At 36.1% G+C, this 20,199-nt stretch overlaps 1 pseudogene; it reads right to left on the minus strand.

The window, feature by feature from the left end:
* Positions 1–18,005: 18,005 nt before the first annotated feature.
* On the minus strand, positions 18,006–18,102 carry LOC122122159 (annotated as a pseudogene).
* Between the last annotated feature and the right edge of the window lie 2,097 nt (positions 18,103–20,199).

The following is a 20,199-nucleotide window of genomic DNA, read 5'->3' on the forward strand; positions in this document are numbered from 1 at the left end:
ATGAACAAAGAAAGCAAAAGTACACATTGATCAATAGCAACAGCAATAGCAACAGCATCAGAAGTTGAGTATACAAAAAAATCGATGAGGGGATAACAATGTTCTTTCCATAAGAAATGTACTCATAACCTTACTTAAGTCACTGTAACCCCTGTATACATCACCTTTACAATAAAATTAAATAGAAATTAAAAATAAACCAAATAATATACCTATTAAAATTCTTCGAAGATATTGGTTAAAAACTTTGAAAGAAACTGCCCCAAGTACTCAAGGAATATACGTTGGTGATAATATTTAAATACTTAAATTTCAGCAGAGAAGAAAAAAGTTTAAAAACTGTTACAAAGTAAAGTAATAAATCAGAATATATTACTATAATAAACATTAGATTAATTTTCAGTGGTAGTCAAATATGTACGAAATGAGGCAATTTGACATTCGTTTGAACTTAATAAGAGAAAAAGAATATTCTAGGTCTTTTAAATATATAATAAGTTTAATGAAGAAACTATTCTGTCACATTATATTATAATGAGATAAAGATGATATTAGAGCAAACAACAGATTGTACTATGTTTTTGGATGAAAATGTATATACTTATTTTGGTTGTAGTAAATTGTGGGGATTTCCACTTGGGATATTGTTCTTGCTAGGATGGCATAATATCAGTGATTAATATTAAGATAGTGGTTCCCTTTCCACAAGAACATGAACCTGATCTGTCCTTTGTGCCTTCATATCATCAATGGCATCGGCGTTGCACACCAACTTGTCTAGTTTCCTACCTTGGCTGGCCTGGATCCTGCAGTCCTTCCCATCTGAGTCTCTAGGATAGTGCAGGATGGTGGAAATGATACAATGAACCCAGCTATAGATTGAGAAGGAAGTCCACTAAAATTTGTCCTGGGTTCTGTTCTCAAGCCTCCTCAATAGTTAAGAGTACAGATGGGAACCTCTGATGCCAAGCAGTAACAATATTTTTAAAGCAATTAGACATATACATGACTTAGGCTTGTGATTACCTCAAGAAAAGAATAAAAGAGCAGTGAAGCCTAGTGGACAGGCAGAATTTTAACTAGCTACTTAGAGGCTGAATCAGCTTAGCTAGCTACTTGAGAGACTGAGATCTGAAGACCACTGTTCAAAGCCAGTCCCATCATGAAAATACATGCGATTATCTCCAAAAAACCAGAAGTGAAGCAATGGCTCAAGTGGTAGAGCAATATCCTGGGGCACAGAAGCTTAGGCATAGTGCCCAGGCACTATCAAGCCACAAGAATGATGAATGCATGCATGAGAACATGAACATGCGCATGTGTGTACAGGCACATGCACATACTCACACACATACACACAAATATGTATTTCAATGCAGAGTTCTTTAATTTTTAACCTTGCTGTACTTTATTTCTCTGTATTAGTTCACAAATTAACAAACCAACTAAGCACCAGTTTACATACAACTCGTTACGTTTTTCTAAAGTGTACTCTCTTTTTGGAAGCCTGCTTTTATTTGATCCAAAAGTAAATTATTCAGGAGGTCAAATCATCTCCTTCAACTCGGTAGTGTTAGATGATTGCTTAGGTTCTTCCTAGCAATTTGATTTTGTGAAATCCTGCATAAAGCAACATATTTCTTTCATGAGAAGGGAAGCCACTGTCAAACAATTAATGATAGGTTTTTCTCCTCCAGGCAAGCATCTGTAGTTTTATTATCTTCATATAATTCATTATCTGTCTGTGTATCCCAAAGACAACTGTGAAAATAAAAATACTTTTCTCAGCAACTTAGCATTTGTATACATTAATAAATATGAAGGTGTTTAAATATTACTGAAATTGCTTTGGACTAAGTAATGTTCACCTTCACTATCTTGCGAAAGAAGTATTGGTTTCTCAGCACTTTAGGTAAGAACTTGCGTGAAAGAAACAAAAGGAAAAGTGAAGAAAAACTCAACGCATACATTCAAATGAAAGAAAACAACCCCCCACAAAAAAAAAATTAATTCAGTACTTAAGAACCTGCAGGAAATGCAAAGATTTTTTTAAAAATCAGCTATGATAAGCTTATGAAAATCCTGACTATATGAGAGTGTACTGTTGTGAGGATAGTGGTTAAAGTCCAGACTGGGTAGAAAGATCTGTACACAAGTAGGAAGCCAGATTCTATCTGAAAATTAATCAGGATTATTTAGGACTGTGGCATGACAAAGTGGTAAGAACACCCATTTATGAGACACAATTCAAGCTCTAATATTATGGGTATTAAAGAAAAAAGCTATGACTTTAATGGAATAATTGTAAAATTTGAGTATTTGGGTGGACTAAAATCCATGAAAGAGATAGAATGAACCCATGTTGCAATGCTTTCTACTTAAGTGATAATGTATGTGGTACTCCATACATAACAGTGTTACCTTGCAAATGAAAATGGATGTGAATTTGGGTGATGGAAATACTCTATTTACACAGGGGTAAATTAAATAGACTTTTTAGGGTAGATTGTAGTTCTTGAACTAAGAGCCTGAGTGATGTCCCTGAGTTTTTCTCCCTAAGCTACCACTCTACTCTTTTGAGCACAGTTCCAATTCTGATTTTCTTTTAGTTGTTTGGAGATAAGAGGCTCTTGGACTTTCCTGCCCAGGATGGCTTCAAACTATGATCATTAGGGGTTCCGGGAAGATGGCGGAGGAGAAGCTGGAATCTGAACAAGCTCTTGCATAGAAAACAGTTTCAGAGTTCCAGTGAACAGTCCCAAGCCAGAGAATCACACCAAGTGTGCCATCACAGGACAGAGAGTTAGTCAAGAGAGGGGAAGCCAAGCAGACACATCTGAGCAGCTGCCGCTGCGGCGGCAAGGTCGCAGTGGCGACCACCGCCGCGGAGGCATACCTGAGACGCAGTCCGGGACGAAGGAGCCAGACGCAGCGGACGAGCGGATTCTACTCAACACCAGCAAGAACCGACAAGGAGCGGACAACTTCATCCTGCACTTTGCAGACCAGAGACGACCCGGGATCCAAGACTCCGCGTGAGTAGAAGCCCCACTTCCTCACTCCTTCTCTGAGAGCAGAGGAGGGAAGGCCACCCCTCCCCCCCCAGCACGGGTGATCTCCATCTTGGATACCGACAAAGCTCTGAGGAGCGGCTAGCTCCAGCTCAGGCCTTGGAATAAAACGAGTCATTTAGCAGGTCACAAGAACTTAACGGCGAAGTGACCTCACAGACTCAGTTCCATCCAGGGAAAAGTCACCCAGCTCAGGCGTCAGCCATTGGAGTGGCGCTCCTCACCGGGTAACCAGAGCCAGAGGCTGCCCCGCCCTCTAGCAGCCACCACAATCAATTGAAAAACAGAAACCCTGAGAATGGCTCCAGGCTGGGTGCTGTGAGTTTTTTTTCACAAAATAGCCCCAGGGAAAAGCTACTGTTCGTTGAAAGGCCTCAACTCTACCCAGAACCTAGCCTCATCACTGCATCCCCCTCTTTTGTGATTCTCAAAGCAGATCACCCTCCCAGTAAACTAACCTGGGAGGGGGATCTCAAAATCTTGGGTAAAGCAGAGCATTTTTCTGCCTGTTCCAACAAACTGACTTAAGAAACCAATCAAGCCACAGGACCTCAAGCTGACCAGAGACTCCAACCAGACTCTGATTACAGACAAAAGGGAGATACAGGACTCTTCCCACCCCTCCCAAAAAAAAAAAAAAATCAAAGAACTTTTTTTTTTCTTCTTCTTCTTTTCTTTTTTTTCTTTTTCTTGTTTTGTTTTTTTTCATTTTTTGTTACCTTATATATATATAAAATTTTTTTTGCTTTTCTAAAACTTTTATTAATCTTTAATTTTTGCCTCTTCTGAAAAAATAATTGTTTTCCATTAACTTTTTTTTTTTCTCCTCTTATAATTTTTATTTTAGGAATACATGAATGTGTGTTTTCTTTTCTTTTCTTGTCTTCTTTCTCTTTTTCTTTCATTCTTAATTATCTTTTTGTATTTTTTTTCTAGCTCTACTGAACTTCTGATCTTTTCTTCTCACTTTCCTATCCTTTCCATCTTTTCCTCTTTGTTCATCTTTATGTGACTTAACTCTTGTCCTGCACATCCTCAGATAAACCCGTAGTTAACCAGTAGACCCTATCCCCCATTGTGTACACACTTAATCCACAAACTTATTACTCAATTCAAAACCTCTGAGACTTAAATTCATTAATAGCAGTACTACCTCTTTATACCTATATAATATTTTAAGCATTTTTTTAAAGTTTTTCTCATCTCCTCTATGTCCCTCCCTTTCTCTCAACATATTCATATTCCTCTATAAATAGATGGTCTTTTAATCTCTAAAATAACATTAATTTTTACGTTTCTATTTTATTTTCTGGTCTCTTTTCATTCCCCTTTCCCTTTCTTCTTTTTCTGTCTCTCTCTACTTACATCCTACCCAACCTATTCCCTGCATTGTGATTAGGACATAGTTAACTCTCCCTGTGCCTCCCCACACCTATCTATTCCTATTTTTTACCCACATCTCTCCCTAACCCTAATAATTTCTGGTTTTCCAAATTCTTCTCTGCGGTTCGAAGTCCTTTAACATATAGTTGTTTGATGTCGAATAGATATATCTGTTGAACTAGATTGTATCTGTAGACTATTGACTGTACAAATGCAAACTTTGGTTGATGGTTGCCTTAAGATAGTGTTCTAGCACAAAACTGGTGCTATCTTCATATCAAATGGGCAGAGTAAGCCGGAAAAACACAAGAAAAATGGCAAATTCGGGTATCTCAATTCCCAATCCTGATAATCAGGGGTTAGAACAGATAATGAATAATCCAGAGGAGAGTTCCCAAACAGCTCTACAACACTGCTGGCAAACATGATAAATGAAAAGTTTGACAACGTACAAAGGACTCTGTATGAGCGTGATAGGGAGAGAGAGGAGGCATCCCAGAAGTTTATACAGGAATATCATAAGCGTGAGGAAGCTACTCAAAAACTGATACAGGATTTGCGTGAACAACTTGAGAATACTCAAAGAGAAAGAGAGGAATGGCGTGAGCAGGCTGAGAACACTCAAAGAGATCTGCAGGAATCCCACGAACGGGAGGAAGCTAATCAAAGAGTAATACAGGAATTGAGAGACCAGGTAGAGAACACACAAAGATCACTAAAGGCATTCATGGAATCCATTAACAAAGAGCTGAAGGAAGTCAGGGAGACCACAAAGGGAATGCTGAATGGAACCCAACAGAAGGAATGGGAGCCCAAAGAAACCATAACCAATCAACTAAGTGATTTGAGGACAAACACTGAACACCAAATTAAGGAAGTAAAGAAATTCATACAAGACCTAAAACAGAGCTTCAACAAAGAACTTGAAGCCATCAAAGCTGACCAACTAGAAGGAAAAGAGATAAAAAACAAAGTAGAGAGTCTTGACAGCAGGTTAGACCATGCAGAAGATCGAATCTCAGGGATTGAAGACAGCCTAGATATTATAGAGAAAGAACATACAACCATCCAAGACAAGTCCAAGAAATATGATAGATCTATCCAACACCTGGAAGACACCATCAGAAGGCCTAATCTAAGGATAATGGGTGTAGAGGAGCACCTAGAAACAGAAGTTAATGGTCTAGGAAATCTGTTTAACAGGATCCTAGCAGAGAACTTCCCAAACATGCAAAAAGATAGGCCTGTCCAGATACAAGAAGCCTTTAGAACCCCAAATAGACCAGACCAGAATAGGACATCCCACCGTCACATTATAATCCACACAGGATCAACTCAGAACAAGGAAAAGATCCTTAAAGCTGTCAGAGAGAAAAGGGTAATCACTTATAAAGGGAAACCAATTAGAATCACCTCAGATTTCTCAGCAGAGACAATCAAAGCAAGAAGAGCCTGGAATGATGTATGCCATGCCCTAAAAACAAACAACTATCAACCAAGAATACTGTACCCAGCTAAACTCTCCTTCATAACTGAAGGCCAAATAAAAACCTTCCATAGCAAAGAAAAATTGAAACAATACATCTCCACCAAACCAGCCCTACAAGGGATTCTTAAAGATGTCCTACACATAGAAAACCAACAAGACCGCAATAAAGGCCAAGAAACTGCACCCAAACTGAGAATCCAAGAACCATAGGAAGAACCCAGTTTTCGCAGCCCCCAAGAAGGTAGATAACATGGCAGGAACTCCCAAATACCTCTCAGTCCTATCTCTTAATGTTAACGGACTGAACTCTCCAATTAAGCGACATAGACTGTCTAGTTGGATTAAAAAACAAGACCCTTCTATCTGCTGCCTGCAGGAGTCACATCTTGCCCGTAAAAACAAAAACATTTTCAATGTTAAAGGCTGGAACAAAATCTACCAAGCAAACGGACCGCATAAACAAGCGGGAGTTGCAATCCTAATATCAGATAAAATAGACTTCAAATTAAAATTTGTGAAAAGAGATAAAGAAGGTCGCTACATACTAATTAAAGGATCTCTCCTTCAGGAGGATATTACAATTCTAAATATCTATTCGCCAAACAATGGAGCACCCAAATTTATCAAAGAAACACTACTTTCCCTCAAATCCCATATACATCCACAGACATTAATTGTTGGGGATTTTAACACACCACTCTCCCCACTAGATAGATCAACTCGGCAAAAACTCAACAGAGAAACCGCAGATCTAAACAGCTACATAGATCAACTCGACTTAACAGACATTTACCGAACATTTCACCCAGCAGCATCAGAATACACGTTTTTCTCAGCAGCACATGGAACGTTTTCTAAAATAGACCACATTTTAGGCCACAAAGCAAACTTGTCTAAATTCAGAAACATTGAAGTTATACCTTGCATTCTCTCAGACCACAAGGGAATAAAATTAGAACTCAACACCAAAAGCCACCAAAGAAAGTCCAGTATCACATGGAGGCTGAACATCACACTACTAAATCAAGAGTGGGTCATGGAAGAGATTAGAAAGGAAATTCAAATGTTCATGCTATTCAACAAAAATGAACACACAAATTACCAGCTCCTCTGGGACACAGCAAAGGCAGTACTCAGAGGCAAGTTTATAGCTCTGAGCTCCTACATCAACAAATTGGAGAAATCTGAAACTAGCAATTTAATGACACATCTAAACCTCCTTGAAAAAGAGCAGCAAGATAAACCCCAATCCAGTAGACTGAAAGAAATAATCAAAATTAAATCAGAATTAAATGAATTAGAATCCAAAAAAACTATAGAAAGAATCAACAAAACAAAGAGTTGGTTCTTCGAAAAACTTAACAAAATTGACAGACCCTTAGCAAATCTTATCAGAAAAAGAAGAGAACACACCCAAATTAATAAACTCAGAGATGAGAATGGAAACATCACCACGGAAACAACCAAGATTCAGAACATTATAAGGGAATACTTCTCAAAACTTTATGCTAATAAGTTTGAGAACTTGACAGAAATGGACATTTTCCTAGCAAATATTGACATGCCAAAACTAAACCAAGATGAGGCAAACTATCTTAACAGGCCCATATCAAGCATTGAAATAGAAACAGCAATAAGAGACCTCCCAGCTAAGAAAAGTCCAGGACCAGATGGTTTCACAGCGGATTTTACAAGGCCTTCAAAGCAGAGCTCACACCAATTCTCCTCCAAATCTTCAATGAAATTGAAAGAGAAAGCTCACTACCGAACACATTCTATGAAGCCATCATAACCCTCATCCCAAAACCAGGCAGGGACTCATCAAAGAAAGAGAATTATAGACCCATTTCTTTGATGAACATTGATGCAAAACTTCTCAACAAAATTTTGGCCAACCGACTTCAACAATTCATCCAAAAAATCATACACCACGATCAAACAGGATTCATTTCAGGGATGCAAAGCTGGTTCAATATACGCAAATCAATTAACATTATTCATCACATCAACAGGATCAAGAATAAGAACCACATGGTTATCTCAATAGACGCAGAAAAAGCATTCGACAAGATCCAACACCCCTTTATGATAAAGGTTTTGGAAAAATTAGGAATCCATGGAACATTCCTCAATACAATAAAGGCTGTATATGACAAACCTACAGCCAGCATTATACTCAATGGTGAAAAACTAAAGCCATTTCCTCTTAACTCAGGAACAAGACAAGGATGCCCACTCTCTCCACTTCTCTTCAATCTAGTATTAGAATGCCTAGCTACAGCAATAAGACAAGATGCAGACATAAAGGGGATCCAAATAGGGAAAGAAGAAATAAAACTCTCCCTCTTTGCAGATGACATGATCTTGTATTTAAAAAATCCCATAGACTCCACTCCCAAATTACTCAAGCTGATTCAAAACTTTGGCAAAGTAGCAGGTTATAAAATTAACCCCCAAAAATCAATGGCTTTTCTGTATGCCAACAATGAGAAAAGTGTGGCTGAAATTAGGAAAGCAACTCCATTTGTAATAGCCCCACAAAAAATAAAATACCTAGGAATTAACTTAACTAAAGAAGTGAAGGACCTCTATGATGAAAACTTTAAAATCTTGAAAAAGGAAATCAACACAGAACTTAAAAAATGGCAAAACCTCCCATGCTCGTGGATTGGAAAGATTAACATCGTGAAAATGGCAATACTTCCCAAGGCTATCTACAAATTCAACGCAATACCTATCAAAATTCCACCCTCATTCTTCAAGGAAATAGAAGAGGCAATCCAAAAATTCATATGGAACAATAAAAGACCCCGAATAGCAAAAACGCTCCTCAACGGAAAGAACACTGCTGGAGGAATATCAATACCAAATTTCAAACTCTACTATAAAGCCATAGTAATCAAAACAGCTTGGTATTGGCATAAGAACAGACCTCAGGACCAATGGAATAGAATTGAAAACCCAGAAATGAACCTACAGACCTATAGCCATCTTATCTTCGATAAGGGAGCTAAAACAATAGAATGGAAGACAGACAGCCTCTTCAGTAAATGGTGCTGGCAAAACTGGTTAACTACATGTAGAAAACTAAAGCTAGATCCTTATATATCACCCTGCACAAGAATCAACTCCAAATGGATCAAAGACCTTGAACTCAAAGCAGACACTCTGAAAACATTACAGGATGGAATAGGAGAAACCCTGGGTCTCCTTGGCTCAGGCCGAAATTTTCTGAATAGAGACCCGGAAACACAACAAATCAAAGAAAGGCTGGACAAATGGGATTGTATAAGGTTGCAGAGCTTCTGCAGGGCAAATGACATAGCTAGCAAGATCAATAGAAAGCCCACGGACTGGGAGAAGATCTTTACTAGCCATACAACGGACAAGGGTCTCATATCTAAAATATACTTGGAACTCAAAAAATTAAACCACCCAACAACAAATCCTCAAAGAAACAACTGCCCAATAAGTAAGTGGGCGAAAGACTTAAAGAGAAGCTTCTTTGAAGAAGAAAGAAGGATTGCCAATAGACACATGAAGAAATGTTCAACATCCCTAGCCATAAAAGAAATGCAAATCAAAACAACATTGAGATATCACCTCACTCCAGTTAGAACGGCAAAAATCAAGAATTCTAACAACAACAGATGCTGGAGGGGATGTGGACAGAAAGGAACCTTACTTCATTGTTGGTGGGAATGTAAACTTGTTCAACCACTTTGGAAAGCAGTATGGAGGTTCCTCAAAAGACTCCACATAGAGCTCCCCAATGACCCAGCAATCCCACTTTTGGGCATTTACCCAAATGATCACAAACAAGGCCACACTAAAGCTACCAGCACAACTATGTTTATTGCAGCATTATTTACCATAGCTAAGACATGGAACCAACCCAGATGCCCCTCAGTATATGAATGGATCAAGAAGATGTGGTATATATACACAATGGAATTCTATGCCTCCATCAGAAAGAATGACATTTCCCCATTTGTTAGGAAATGGAAAGGCTTGGAAAAAATTATATTAAGTGAAGTAAGCCAGGCCCAAAGAAACATAGGTCCCATGGTTTCCCTTATTTGCAATATCTAGTATAGGTATGAATCAAGCGGAAAAAGTCAGATAATGTGATGTTAGGAAAACGAAACCTCAAATATGTATTTTAATGTTTTTGTTTCTTTCATGCATGTGTTTCTAACGCATTTATAAGATTATTTCTTTGTTGCTTTGTATGTCCCTCCTCCACAGTGTAACCCCCGCTTTCACTATATTTGATGTCAGTATAACATGTGGAGGAGATGGGGACAAACAAGTCGTTTAAGGATTCAGGTGGACCTGTTGCAACAATGAGAAGTACAAAATGTCATGTCAAAACCAGCTTTACAATGTCGGTGGGGGGGAGGAGGGGGGGTATGATTGGGTGGGAGGGAGGGGGGAGGCTGGGAAGGGAGTTGAAGGGTAAACAAAGGAGGAGGCTGCAATGCTTGGTAAGAAATGTATGCATTATCTTGCCCATGTAATTGTAACCCCTCTGTACAGTATCTTCTCAAATAAAATAAAATAAAATTAAAAAAAAAAAAAAAAAACTATGATCATTATATCTCAGCCTTCTGAGTAAACAGGATTCCAGGCATGAGCCATTGATGTTTTTATAATTTAGTAAATTGTGACAGAAGTTATAATTTATCATTATAACCTGTATAATATATGTGTGTACGTATATATCAATGCATACAGATATAAATAATTTTGGGAGGTTTGTTCGTGGGTCCTGAACTCTGGGCCTGGGTGCTGTTCGTCAGCTCTTCAGCTCAAGGCTAGCGCTCTACCACTTGAGCCACAGCGCCACTTCCAGCTTTTTCCTTTTTTTGCTTATGTGGTACTGAGGAATTGAACCCAGGGCCTCATGCATGCAAGGCAAGCGCTTCAACACTGAGCCACCTTCCTATCCTCAGATAGAAATATTTAATATATTTTTGTATCTATAGTAGGTTTATGAAATCATCATTCGTTATAAAATAAAATGGAAACAAAAGTTAATGAGGAATAAAACAAGGAATTGTCAAATGTTTCTTGTTGAATTGAATATGTATTGCAAGAATCAGTTTGGGAAAACCAATTTTACTTTAACAAAATAAATAATGGCTATTAATGTCAATCCATGTATTGCCCATATCATGGATCCTCACACATGAGTATGAAAATCAAACTACACTTTTTTGCCTTTGTAATTAAATCACCTGTTATAATTTAGGAGATAGATGAAGCAATCAAATAAAGATTAAAATAATAGTGGGTCTATGAATTAGAGCTGAAAAAGATTTTAAATATGATAATAGGCAATTACATTGCATATTTCTTACTTTTACTCTATTGTCATGTCCCTCATTCCTACATTAGGAAAGTACATCGAAGGTTCTCACTAAATTATGTGTACAATTATGAAAAAAATGTATTGAAAAATATGGGCACCGTGTGGTTTTAGCTTATTGAGACCATTAGGGGTTAGTTTGTTTTTGAAAACTTGCAACACGTTGTGATGGAGATGAAGGGAGGGATGTGCATATTCTGTAAAATTGGCTAGAGGATTGCTCCCAAAAAGATAGTGATGAATTCTTCCAAAAGATTGCAGTAAAATCACTTTCACAACCATGTTCACTGCTGCATGATTCACCATAGGCACGTTATGGAAACAGTCCAGATGCCTTTTGGCGGATGGAGGGTTGGAGAAGGTGTAGCACATATACACAATTGAGTTGCATCCATCCATTATAAAGACTGTTAAATCATTTGTGATGAAATAGATAGATCTAAAAATGTGTTAAGTAAGTTAATTCAGAGCCAGTCACACAAAGGACCCATGTTCTGTCTGTATTTTGAAGCCAAAATTTATGCAAGTTTAGACAACAGTATTAACCAACCCATGCTATTTGCTGAGGATTAGTTAAAAGGTTTATTTTCTTATAAAACGGAACTTTTAATCCTACAAAATGAATACCAGAAAACTATCACTTGGAAGGTGTGAGGGGAAGTCAAAGGGAAGGAATAAAGAGAGCTATGAAGGAAGACAATGAAGGCATAATATTCAATGCAGATAGTATGAAACTAGAAAAAATAAAGTGGGGTGAGGTTTGGAAGTGTGTGGGAAAGTTATTTAACGATCCATTGTACTTATAAACTGATTTGTTAAAGGGAAATTTCTTCATACAATTATTTAATAAAAATATAATTAAAAACAATGGAGATATCTGATCTTAAACTGTGTTCTCTTACACCATGAGTCAATATAACAATTTCCTCCTCAGAAATTTTATCTGCAGGTATTTTTCTCACAATGCAATGAATATTAATTCAGCACATTGCATATCCTAAATAGACACAATATAAAAATCACAGTAAAAATATTAGAATCATCACATTATAAAATAACAAGTAGAAAGTATCAAATACTGCTTGTTTTTCCAAGCCCTTTACCTATGATATCTAATTTAATACTCATAATAATACCATAAAATGGAACTACTTCTATTTTTAATTCTCAGATGATGATATTGAAGACTTCTGAGTTGGAATTACTATTACAACATTGCACACATGGTAAGTGTTAGCATGTGGCTCATTCCCACCATATCAAATAAACTCATTCTATTTTATGACTAAAATACCAGCATTCAGTCTACTAATTCTAAGAAAATTGCCCAAAATTGTTGGGCACACTCTAATAATATCTCCCTTTAACTTTGTTAGGAAATATTTAACAGGTAGATGCCGGTGGCTCACGTCTGAAATCCAAGCTAGTCAGGGGGCTGAGATCTGAGGATCACAGTTCAAAGCCAGCCCGGGCAAGAAAGACTGTGAGACTCTTATCTCTAATAAACCACTACTAAACTGGAAGTGGCACTGTGGCTCAAGAGGCAGAGCGTTCACCTTGAGTGGAAGAGCACAGGGACACTGCCCAAGCCCAGAGTTCAAGCCTCATGACTGACCAAAAAAAAAGAAAAAAAGAAAAAAAAGAAAATAAGTAACTGTAATATGAAAACTCTAAGTTCATAATCAATTTATACTTCCCTGGTGAAAGGAACTGCTAAACTATAACATTCTTGATTTCTCGCTGAAAATAGTAGAAATCATATACTATCCCATGACTGAACTCTGCACTGCCTGGGGACCACATCTCTGTTTAACACAGTCATAGTGAAAGAACGACCTGCCAAATCCTGTTGGAAACAGACTGCAGATCTTATGGAAACAATCATTTCCACATTGCTCACCTAAGTTGTTTACCATTAGAAGTATTTTGATTGCTTTTACACCCAACATTTTGAGAGAAATGTATTACTTTAAAATGTTCTTAAAGCGAGACTGATATAAAAATCACATTTGAACCAGATAAATATTTTACGTTTCATATACCCCAAAATGCAGTCTGACCTATCATTAATTAATTAATGTTAGGAACAAGAGGTTAAAACTCATAGACACCAAGACTTACGTATGAATTTAAGACTCTCCAACTTGTGAATAAAATTGGTTTAAAAAGACATCAATACTACTGCATTTTTTTCAAAATGTATTATGATAATGATAATGATGATGATAAACTATTAACACTTGAAAATAACTTATTTTCTTGGGCATAGGACACAAAACACAAGATTAATCCTAATCATTTTAAAGACCTTTATTTATACTACAAATTCACTCTTCTACGTATACAGATTCTAAAACTAACTAAAGTTAAGAGACACAAAGGAAATAATTTAACTGCATCATCTACATTCAAAGGACTGTGTTAATAGAAAACAAAGTTATACTAATAATTAGCTTATGAAATTCACTTACATTCTATTATTCTATTTCATTTACTTTCATAAAAATTGGGTTTTCATAAAATGATGCATAAAAAGCCTATATACCTACTTACATTTTCAGATTTTAACAATATTTATTTCGAAATGTCTTTAGCTCTACAGTCAATGAACTGAAATAATACTTAAATAGTCAAAAGTTTTTTCAGAAATTTAAGACTCGCTCTGGAATGTTATTTATATTGGAAAAGATATTTAAAAAGCCTTTATTTGTTAAAGTTGCAATAGTTAATCCCACAAAAGAGCCATTCTTGAAGATCCCTTTGCATGTACAAAACAACTTCAAATACATCCACCATTTGGAGATGACACATGATTTTGTTTGTTTTTGAAAGGAATATCTAACAAGCATATCCACAATACTGATTTTCGGGCAATAAGATGGGATATTCAAATGTAATATGGAGTTGATTATCTCTTAGAATAGATATGATCTTACTAAGAAAGTTATTTTCAACAGAAATCTGGAAAGAATTTATCGATCTTGTGTTTCACAGGAATAACCAGAGAGTAATACTTGTTTGGTCAAGTCAGGCAAACCCACTTCATGAGTATATCTTAAATGTATAAACAATTTAAGAGATCAAATACATATTTTGTACTGACAATCAGCTTACACCAATAACTTACTACCTAATTATGTCTGTATCTTCTCACCTAACATATAATAAGAGCTGAAAACAGTCTCTTTTATCTAACTTAATGTTGTAAATGCTTTGATTATGATGATGTTATTATTTGACAACTAAAATGTACAGAAGGGTGGTTCCATAGAGATGACATGACAGATACTGATAAATAAAATATTGCAACACAGTTAGATCTTTTTAGGCTTAACTTGTTCACATTGGCAAGCAACATTGCAACAGCACACACATACATATACACATACACACATGTGTGCACATGTACACACACACATATACAGGCATGCTAAATTCAGGGTTTATTGTACAAAAAAGTTCAAATAAAATATTAGTGATTAGGACAAATGATAATTTACCTCATTACAAAATAATACACAATCCAGTCACCACGGGTGTTACATTTTACTTGCCTTGACACATGTGACCACTTAATTTATTTTAATTAAGTAATTCATTCATTTGTTTGGTGCTAATACTAAGGCTTGAACTTAGGGCCTGGCTCTGTCCCAGAATTTGTTGTTTTTTTTGTTTTAGTTTTCTCAAGGCTAGCATTTTACCGCTTGTACCACAGTACCATTTCTAGATTTTGCTGGTTACCTTCAAATCAGAATCTAATGGATTTTTTTACTTTTTTCTTTTTTTGGGGGTGTGGGTCCGGTCTTGGGGCCTGAACTCTGGGCCTGTGTGCTGTCCCTCAGCTCTTCAGCTCAAGGCTAGCGCTCTACCACTTGAGCCACTGTGCCACTTCTGCCTTTTTTTCTTTTTGCTTATGTGGTGCTGGGGAATTAAACCCAGGGCTTCATGCATTCAAGGCAAGAGCTCTACCACTGAGCCACCTTCCCAGCCCCTGGACTTTTTGTTTCTTGGTCTGGTTTCAAACCTCAATCGTAAGATTTCATCTGTCTGATTAGCTAGGATTAAAGACATGAGCCATCAGCATGGCTTCTATTATTCTTTTATGCTTATCTAATGCACATATTTAAATAGTAATTTAAAACGTAGATGATAAAAGCAAGATGTGCAGTGATGATATTGTTCTGTCAGAAATTCAAGTTAGTAATGTAAATTTCTTCTTAAGATCATACACAAAAATATCATGATATAGTGTAAGAGAACTTACTATTGAACATATAAGCTTTAAGAACTTTCTAATGGATCCAATATTTATTGTTACCCAACATTATAAAAAAATGTATAGTGCTGTAGTAAAATCGAAGTCCTTTGCATGACTACTTAAATTCTTTTGTTTTTTTTTTAAAGACACTTGTTTTCATCTAATAAAGTAGCCCTGTCTATTGTTTTCATGTGATTTTGGTGATTGAAGGTGCTTAATGAGAAGTCAAACATATTAGTAGTCCTTTGCTATCTATTCTCACTTTTTCTTCTTAGAGAATATAATCAAAACAATAGATCGGGCTGGGAAGGTGGCTCAGTGGTAGAGCACTTGCCTTACATGCCTGAGGCCTTGGGTTCTATTCCTCAGCATCACATAAGCAAAAAGAAAAAAGCCGGAAGTGGCACTATGGCTCAAGTGGTAGAGCGCTAGCCTTGAGCTGAGGGACAGTGCCCAAGCCCAGAGTTCAGGCCCCACCCCCGGACCCAAAAACAAACAAACAAAGAGCAGTTCAGAATCAGCATGATATTATTGCTACATAATTATCCTAATTTATTTTGCTTTTATGTTTTTGGTTTCCTCATTTCACTTTCTGCTCTGACATTTCCCAGATCATTTTTATAGAAGTCATTATTTCATATTTTCTAATTCCTAGAATAAGCTGCACTTAAAGACACACATGGTCCTCATTTTGAGTCTGTACCTTTGAATATTGAGGAACATTTTTCCTCTGCTCTCCATAAATTCCCTACTCTCAAGTTAGAATAATTTTGAGTAGTAATAATGGAAAAAGAGAATAGAAATCATGGTGAAAAAACATATGCAGAAAATTCACTGGATATTTCTGACCAGTTCAATCTATGTAGGGAAATACATGGACACCTTATTCCCATTGGCATTCAAAGTCTCTGGTTAGGCAATTATGATGAAAATGAGGAATAAGATGAACAAGTGAGGAATGATATCAATTGCAAGAATTAAATGGAGAAGGATCGAAACAAATTTTTTCTTTGGGCTGCTGAAAATAATCAGCTTACTACAGTGTGGAGACTACTTTCCTAAAAGGCCACTCATGTGAATACTAGGGATGACGATGAATATACCCAACTTCATCGGGAAGCCTACAGTGGACACTTAGACATTGTCCATGAGTTGATGGCTCAGCGGCAGATGCAGTAACTGTAGGTGGCTGGACACCCCAGCACAATGCATATATCTGGAATAATACCATTGTGGCTTCTTTTTCACTTCATCATGATGCAGATACCAATGCCAAAACTAAAGGCCTCTTGACCAACTTGCATCTTGATGCTGAGTATTGAGATAGCAAAGATACTTTGGATCTACTTCTGTTGAACCCTTATGTCAATCCAGGCCTGAAGAACAACTTGGAAAAAACTGCATTTGATATGGCCAAACGGAAAAGTATGTATCACTACATCTTTAAAGTTGTGGAAGGCTGTACAAATTGTTCTCCTCAGTCCTAATGGTTTGGTTAAGTTTCTTAAATTTCAAAAATGACAGTCCATCCTTTTATGTCCATACAAAATATTTTCACAATCTAAATAAAAGAAATCTCGTTGTTGTTGTTGTTGTTGTTTTTGGTTGGTTGTGGGGCTTGAACCCTGGGCCTGGATGCTATCCCTGCGCTCTTCGGCTGAAAGAGAGTGCTCTACCGCTTGAACCACAGGTCCACTTCCAGTTTTCTAGTGGTTTATTGGAGATAAGAATCTCACGGACTTTCCTGCTTGGGCTGGCTTTGAACCGAGATCCTCAGATCTCAGCCTCTTGTGTAGCTAGGATTATAGGCGTGGGCTACTGGGGCCTGGCAACAACAATCTCTTACTGTAAAAATTCATGGATTCTGTGGAATACTTCCAAGTGAATTGCCTGCATTTGATGTCAAAATATATTCAAGAGTTTTTATATACATCTATAATGATTTCTGCAGAGTTGGTTATTTTTTAATCAGAAATAATTTTAACTTATCTTTTGAAATGAGTAGTAGAGAAACTAAAGTATTTCTGGTCATTGTCTGAAAATAGTATATTTTAAAATATTCTATAATCTATGTTTGTATAATGTCCATAATCTTTTTTTATTCTCTCCTAGTTATACTCTAAATTCTACATTGTTTTATAATATATAGGTTCATTTGTATGTCCTTTCAGATTGCATTCCAGATAGAAACAGTTTAAGATTCTTTTTTTCCTAGGTCCTTATACTATTTTATTTCTTTGGAGAAAGTGACAAAGTTGTCTATTTTCAACAGTTTTGTAAAGGTTATGCTATGTAAAGGCCTTTCTAAGGTGAAGATTTTATACACTGAGGTCAAACTAACTTTTAGTTATATGAATTACATGTATTATTACATTGGTAATTTTGTAATCAGCTTTTTAATAACTGTTTTTCATTTCTTGAATCTGAAGAATGAAAAATATGCAATACTTCACAAATTTTCATATCATCCTTGTGCAAGTGCCATGTTAATCTCTGTATTTTAATTTGGGTATACGTGTTGCTGAAGCATGTAGTGTCCTCTAAATTTAAGTAGTTAATGATGCAATCTTTAAACAGGCTTATATCCTTGGGTGCCTATTTGTAACAAGGAAACCTTATTGTTCCTAACAATGCGATTGATCTTATTTCCCTAAAATTCTGTGAATACTGGAAAAAATTATATTGTTCAGTCGATTGCTCATATTTGAAATATTTTGTGTCAATAATTATTTTAAGTCTTTTTCATTTGGGATTTGATTGTAATTTCAAGAATTTATAGCTAGGTCCAAAGGTGATGGCTTTTTCAAGTACTTATTTATCTAACTGAGTTACCTTTGTGGAGCTAATGGATTGAAAGTAAGCCTTGCTTAAGAGCTACTTCTAAACCTCTACAGCTGAAATTTTCCCAAATGAGGTCTTACAGGCACAAATATCTCCCTGACGCTTTACCCTTCTTCCATGTAGGAGCAGACCAACCAGAATATCTTACCCTGACACCCTAGATTGTCTTACTTGAACAAAACAAATCTTAGTTACAAGGGATCATAGAGAGATGAACATTTCAGACAGAACTGTTCAGACTAGAACGTATTTATCAAAATATAATTGTTTATTTTACCTACCATTTCAAAAGTAGCTAAACACAAGGGGGAGAATAAATTGTTCATATGCATTTATTACCTAATGTCCTGGCCTGTCTACCATCCAACCATGCAGCAATTACACTACTGCCTTTCTATCATCAAATATTTTCATAGTTGCAGTGGAAGTCCCTATGTTTCTCCTCATTATTAGGCCTTAAATTGTTAATGTTTTAATCACCATGTTTCCTCTTGCTTCTAGGCTATAAATTTACAAATGGTAAAGCTTTAGGTCTAACTCTATCAAACACTAAGTTAGAGAAAATAGAATAATATTTTGAAACATAGTTGCCTTTGAAACCCTAACCACAAGAGAACAATGCAAAACATGTGCCTTTTTATTATATTATACATAGTTATCTATTTTATATTTATATGTGCTGATTTCATATTTCACACAGTGAAACTTACTAGAATTAGTTGATAATTTGGCAAATTGATATTTATTTATTACAATAAATACAATTGGAATATGAATAATTAGGTTTAGAAAATATTTTAGAATATAAAAGTTATCAGTACCATGTCTTCGGTATAAACTTGTGATACTTTGTAAGTGTTCTTGATCTTCTGAATTCACATGGTAAAAAATAATGTTTTCCTCTAATCTATAAGGGATTTTACTCTGCTTCTCATGCATCATGGAAACAGAAAGTAATTCAAGACCCATCTCAATTTCTCATTTCCTATATTTCAGGGCCCCAATTTCTTGAGATGCAGAAATTAGCAGTAAGCAATTGTGAAATTCAAGGCAACTTAAAAGGAAGGATGAGATCACAAAATCTGAGAGAATGTACTGTAATTCAAATTTTCAATTTACAGATGACCAGCCATTATGAGTGAACAAGATCTCAAAGTGTCATAAGATTATTTTTAGTACCTCTCCTCTAATGATTAATGAAAGATTTCAGTCCAGCATAAATTGGTTAAAAAATAGTTCCTGGAAAAATAGATCCATAATTGGTCTACCAAGTCATGGAAAACTTGACTTAGAGGTCAAATGTAATTCAGAAAAACATTAACTGAAAAGCTCCTTAGTGCTTCAAAACACAGGTACTTCAGTACAACTTGGTTCTGTGCTATAAAAATGTTGTCACATTCAAACCAATGTTAACATGCATTTAATCTCCTGAAAATGTATTCCTTTTCAAATAAACTTTTTAAAATCACATTCTCCAAAATAACATTTGACAATTAGATGATATTTAGTGACATTACAAGTTTTTCATGTGTAGAGAGGAAGTTAAATAGAGTTGATTTATTTACCCAGCACTAATGCCAAATAGGTTCAACCATTTATTAAACTGTAGAAATAGTACAACCCACCACTTTTGTTGTTCAGTAGGTACCTTCCAGAAATGTGTTAAACAGATCAGCCTCCCATATTTCAAACCCAAAAGTTAGCTAATAAATTAAATTTCATCGCTTAATAAGGTACATTTTAAAAAGTCACAAATAATTGCCTTATCATATGTTGTTTTATGTTT

The sequence above is a fragment of the Dipodomys spectabilis genome, unplaced genomic scaffold (genome assembly GCF_019054845.1).
Source record: "Dipodomys spectabilis isolate Male_0828 unplaced genomic scaffold, ASM1905484v1 ptg000205l, whole genome shotgun sequence".
In the NCBI taxonomy this organism is placed as follows: Eukaryota; Metazoa; Chordata; class Mammalia; order Rodentia; family Heteromyidae; genus Dipodomys; species Dipodomys spectabilis.